Source organism: Limulus polyphemus, unplaced genomic scaffold, assembly GCF_000517525.1.
Source record: "Limulus polyphemus unplaced genomic scaffold, Limulus_polyphemus-2.1.2 Scaffold10788, whole genome shotgun sequence".
NCBI classification, from domain to species: domain Eukaryota; kingdom Metazoa; phylum Arthropoda; class Merostomata; order Xiphosura; family Limulidae; genus Limulus; species Limulus polyphemus.
In genome coordinates this window covers 6,344-12,105 of record NW_013676398.1, presented here as the reverse complement: position 1 = coordinate 12,105, position 5,762 = coordinate 6,344, and the positions used below count along the sequence as shown (strand labels likewise).

At 29.7% G+C, this 5,762-nt stretch overlaps 1 long non-coding RNA gene across 1 annotated transcript in view; it reads right to left on the bottom strand.

The window, feature by feature from the left end:
* Positions 1–579: 579 nt before the first annotated feature.
* The window catches only part of LOC111083704, an 11,162-nt gene continuing 5,979 nt past the window's right edge, over positions 580–5,762 (bottom strand). The window contains exon 2 of the long non-coding RNA XR_002609200.1: positions 580–4,900. This is a non-coding gene — a long non-coding RNA (uncharacterized LOC111083704). The remainder of the gene's footprint in view (positions 4,901–5,762) is intronic.

Sequence of the window (5,762 nt, the reverse complement as noted above, 5' to 3'; positions counted from 1 at the left end):
ACTTCAAACAGAAGACAATCTAATCCTATAACTTCAAACAGAAGACAATCTAATCTTATAACTTTTAAACAGAATTTAAAAGTTATAGGATTACTAGGTAAACTAAGAGTTTTTCATGAACATTATTAGTAAAAATCCTGTGTAGAGAACTAGGTAAACTAAGAGTTTTTCGTGAACATTATTAGTAAAAATCCTGTGTACAGAACAACTAGGTAAACTAAGAGTTTTTGTGAACATTATTAGTAAAAATCCCGTGTACAGAACAACTAAGCCTTGTAAAAATCCAAACAATGATAAACAGATTAAAAGCTCTCAATTTTTGGAGTAATTTTTTTCAGATGTTTATAATAGCCTTTGCAGTGGTCCACAGTGACATCATGATACATACACAATAATTCACAACTGTAGCTTACAAAAATATATGCTAAATACTTTTGTAATTTTGGAAAAGACTCTTGCTTCCTAGTTGATAACATTATGAATTTACTTGTTCCACTGAACTACAAAAGAGTTAGTAGTTTACATATGATAGATAAAGACAAATAAAATAGTGAGAAATAAAAACTTCGAGACTCTTTCTTTTTTTTAGTCATTATATATTCTCTTTAACAAAGATTTTAAACCATTACATGGTAAACAATTAACGATAAGACATAAATCCGTAAGACAACAAACGTTTGATACCATTTGCAATGTAATTGTTACATACAATTTAAATGACAACTGGTTAATTTTAAGTCAGGTCCAAATCTGTTTATAACTTTATGACAGATATAAACATACATGTATATATACTATTCGAATATGATGTTGCTGGAAAACAAAACAACAGTTGCGATCATTCGATAAGTTTTCACACAGGTGAACATCATAATACTACAAAAGAAACAATATCCACACCTTTGAAATAAAGCTGGTAAATCAATAATAAATCCAACATAAACAATACCCACATTATAATGGTACAATAACACTGTTATCACACAGTAATAAACAATGAATAAATTCTGGAGAAAGCCTCAATCAAGTGACAATCTAAAGGCAGTTTAAAATGCTTATTATATTATGAAAATCTTTTAAAATCTTGTAGAAAAAAAATGTACATGCTCCACAGTGATATCAATACGAGTCTTATATATACAACATTTGCTGTTTATGCATATAAATACACAAAACTTCACCTTCACCGGGTTTTTACACATGAACACAATGAATTCTAATTCCCTATCGACAATGAAACCAGAAAAATGACTCATTTAGAACCTTGTAGGTATTTTTATTTTAGAAGGACATGGTTCAACAATTTACTACGCAACAGGTTTCTTTGGTTTTAATAGTTTCCGGTTTCATAATTTGAATTGTGTTTACGATTCTAAGATAAGACTGAGCTCAAAACTGGAAAGATAAATTCATAATCTTATCATAAATAAGTCTTCAAAATTTATAAAACAATTTACACATCTTCAGATTTTAGTATAAACTTCAAAAAAGTAATGGCTATGCTGAAAAATAAAAATACAATTTTAAGTTGTATTATAAAGGAATCCATTTTAATATAAAAACTCCACACCTAATTGAAAACAAAAATACAATCTTAAGTTGTATTATAAAGGAATCCATTTTAATATAAAAACTCCACACCTAATTGAAAATAAAAATACAATCTTAAGTTGTATTATAAAGGAATCCATTTTAATATAAAAACTCCACACCTAATTGAAAATAAAAATACAATCTTAAGTTGTATTATAAAGGAATCCATTTTAATATAAAAACTCCACACCTAATTGAAAACAAAAATAGATTTATATCTGATGTGAGTTTTAACTAGAAAATATCTCTAGAGCATTATGACGGGTACACTCTTTATCAATCACACTTCACAATAAATCTGTTGAAGGTTAAATAAAAACTGAAAGATTAAATCAGAAACAAGCACAAAATGCTCCTTTTGTCTTCAGTGAAATAGTAGCATTAGAATGGATCACATTACAAGCAGCTTTTCAAAGATCCATACAAAATATACTAATGGAAATACAGTTTGTCACATGCATGTGAGTGAAATTAGTGTAAGTTACACTTCGTTCTTCATTTAGAACTAAGAAAAGAACAGATAAGTTAAAAAAAAACAGTTATTAACTTAATTGTGTATTTTGTGTGGGTATATCATGTTTACAAGATTAATGAGCTTTAGGTGGGGTATAATTCTCCAGATTAAAAATTTAATTTTAAATTAATCTTCAACTAGAGTTCAACATGTTTATTAAGTACACAGAGTTGTATAAACCTGGCAAAACTAACTACCTAAAAAAAGGATATTACAGTTTAGAAACAAATATCTAAAATTTACCAGTTATTTTGTTTCATAATGTTTTATAATTTTCTTCACGAAATTCTTTGGTCATATAATAATTAGCATGTAATAGTTATCAGTCATAAACAGTAAACACTAATATCTAAAGACCATTTATATCACTTTCACAGAACTAAAAATACTCAACCATTATAGCTCATCACATGAGAAATGAATAATTTACATGATTGTATCGGTAAATAACAATTCAACTTGTGAATCCGAAACACTTTTAATAAGAACGTAATTTGACGGTCAAGAATATTTTAATACAGTCAGCTTATCATGAGTTACAGGACTTATTCAAATATTTAATAGAATAGCTTGGAACAGCTTTATTTGAATGACAAAGAGCAAAGAGTTTTTTTTAGGCATTTTGAAGACTAATAGATTATGAAGAAACACTAAATAAAATATTCATATCAAAATTTTATCATAAATGCTGCATACAATTCCCATAATAAGTTAATTAGGTTGTTAAATATACACAATAAATGTGCACTATTGCATTTTAAATTGTTCACATATCCCCACCCCCCCAGCCACAAGTGATGCATATATTAACAACAAAAGCTAATTTCCTTTTAAACTCTGACAGTCTTTTCACCATGATATTATACAAATAATATAAAAACAAAAACTTTCACTGAATCATCCATTTCTTTGCACATTAGTCAATACACATAAATGTATTTTTTTTGCACTACTTAACTGAATCGCAGAGCAGCTTAAACATTTAAGTTTTATTATAATCAAAATGCTTCTGCATATAGTTTTCATGCAGTATTATTTTTGGTAATGATAATAAAACTAAAACATAAACAACTTTTTGTGTAATCAAGTAAAACGTAAAAATAATCAAAAATGGTGGCACACACACACATACAAAAAAGTAACGAGTGGATAACCTCGAAACAAGTAATGGGTGGATAACCTCGAAAAAAGTAACGGGTGGATAACCTCGAAAAAAGTAGCGGGTGGATAACCTCGAAACAAGTAGCGGGTGGATAACCTCGAAACAAGTAGCGGGTGGATAACCTCGAAACAAGTAACGGGTGGATAACCTCGAAACAAGTAACGGGTGGATAACCTCGAAACAAGTAACGGGTGGATAACCTCGAAACAAGTAACGGGTGGATAACCTCGAAACAAGTAACAGGGTGGATAACCTACAAACAAGTAACGGGTGGATAACCTAGAAACAAGTAACAGCAATGTAGTACAATAGCTCTCTAAATCCCATTGTTTCAAAAATATTTTACTGTACAATAGATATGACTTTATGATAATGATAACATAACAATAGATATGACTTTATCATGTTATAACTTCTCACCGAAACATCTTAAAGATTTGGTTTTCGTGCGTTATTCCAGTGGCGATAGGGTTATGACAAGCTAAACAATAAAGGAGATAATTTAAAACGAGAACGTCCACTTGAGAAACATAAGACTAGGAAATTAAATGCTTTTCATGTCACTGGCTGAACAGATTCTTCAGGGACATTTCTCAAGCAACAGCTAGTTCGACTCCAATAAATCTTACTGTCCAGTAAGAACTTGAAGAATCATGTTTCTTTAAAATCACAGACAGGTAAAATAAGTTGAAGTAACTATGTTTTGGTTTTAAGGAATAAATTTTAACAGTTCTGCTGAGGATAAGCAAGTTGATTTTAAATAAAAGGAATTAAGAAAGAAATCTTTAGAATATAGTGGTATAACAAGTAGACTGACATTTATATTTTTCTCACTGGAAACATTATTTGAAGAATGATACAACACATATCTGTAAGAAGTAATTACTGTTTAACACAGCTTAAAAAAATGATTTTTCAAAATGGCATGAATGAAAGTTGATTATATTACAATAAATGCCAGTTTATGTGCAGTTTCTAACAATCTAATACTGGTGCTTTGTCAGCAGTACTAACATTTAAAGAACTAACACTACAAAAATGACAATTTACAGTTATATACATTAAAAGTATCACTCATGCACTTAAGGCATGATAACTCGTTTTAAAAACAAAAGCTTTAAAAGTACAATCATTTAATTAAAAGATATATCTTGTTTCCAGGCTCTTCATCCGGTGAATCCTTTAAAAAAAAAAACATGTTTCAATTCTTAAAAATAATCCATTCCATTTTATACAAAAGCAAATAAATAGTTCAAATGGAAATGTGGCAAAGTGCCTTTATGGCAAACACTCACTACTCTTCAACTCACAGGATATGGTGGAGTAATGTTATGGCTTATATTCTTTAGCTGAGTGATAGAGCCCCACACCTGTTATATCCCAAACCTTCCCATTGATTGCTATGAATGCTCAAGTCTGAAAGTCTCCTCGGTAGCTGGGTCACTTATTACACAAATATCAGGGTCTGTGAGTATCTGTAATCCATCAAAATCAATGGGGTCCAGTCCGGCACGTAATGCATCATCTGGAGTAAAAAAAATCTGTCTCAAAGGAGCCAGACATACTGGCCATGGCTGAACCAATATCTTTAGCAAAGTCTTGCCTCAACAGGGGTTCTTCTCCTCCTGGAGCTGAAAAATAAATAAATCTTTAAAAGGAGGATTAAGCTAAACCTCCCCCCCCCCCACATAAGTGGGAGGGTAGATCCCATCTTGCCTCTCTTGAATTGATATCACCATGGCAATCCAATAATTGTAAAACTACTTTATTACATATGTATCATTGTAACATAAACTTTAAATGATACAATATCATAAGCATTACTAGATATATCCCTGTGATATAATATCATATATATATTACTAGATATATCCCAGTGATATAATATCATAAGTATTACTTGATATATCCCCGTGAAACAAAATTATAAGTATTACTTGATATATCCTGTGAATTTGAACCATATTCAGATATCACATTTCAATCATTAATTTTTTTGTTTTTGGCCTTGGTTATTGTAATGTGAAAAGCTACACAATAGTTTATCTTTGCTCTGACCTCCACAGGTATCAAAACCTGATTTTTAACATCATAAGCCTGCAGACTTACTGCTTTTACTTTGGAAAGAGATTTTAAATAAAACAGAAAACAATCTAATTCTATAACTTTAAACAGAAGACAATCTAATTATATAACTTTAAACAGAAGACAATCTAATTATATAACATTTAAACAGAAGACAATCTAATCCTATAACTTTTAAACAGAAGACAATATAATCCTATAACTTTTAAACAGAAGACAATATAATCCTATAACTTTTAAACAGTAGACAATCTAATTCTATAACTTTAAACAGAAGACAATCTAATCCTATAACTTTTAAACAGAAGACAATCTAATTCTATAACTTTAAACATAAGACAATCTAATTCTATAACTTCAAACAGAAGACAATCTTCTGTACACAGGATTTTTACTAATAATGTTCAC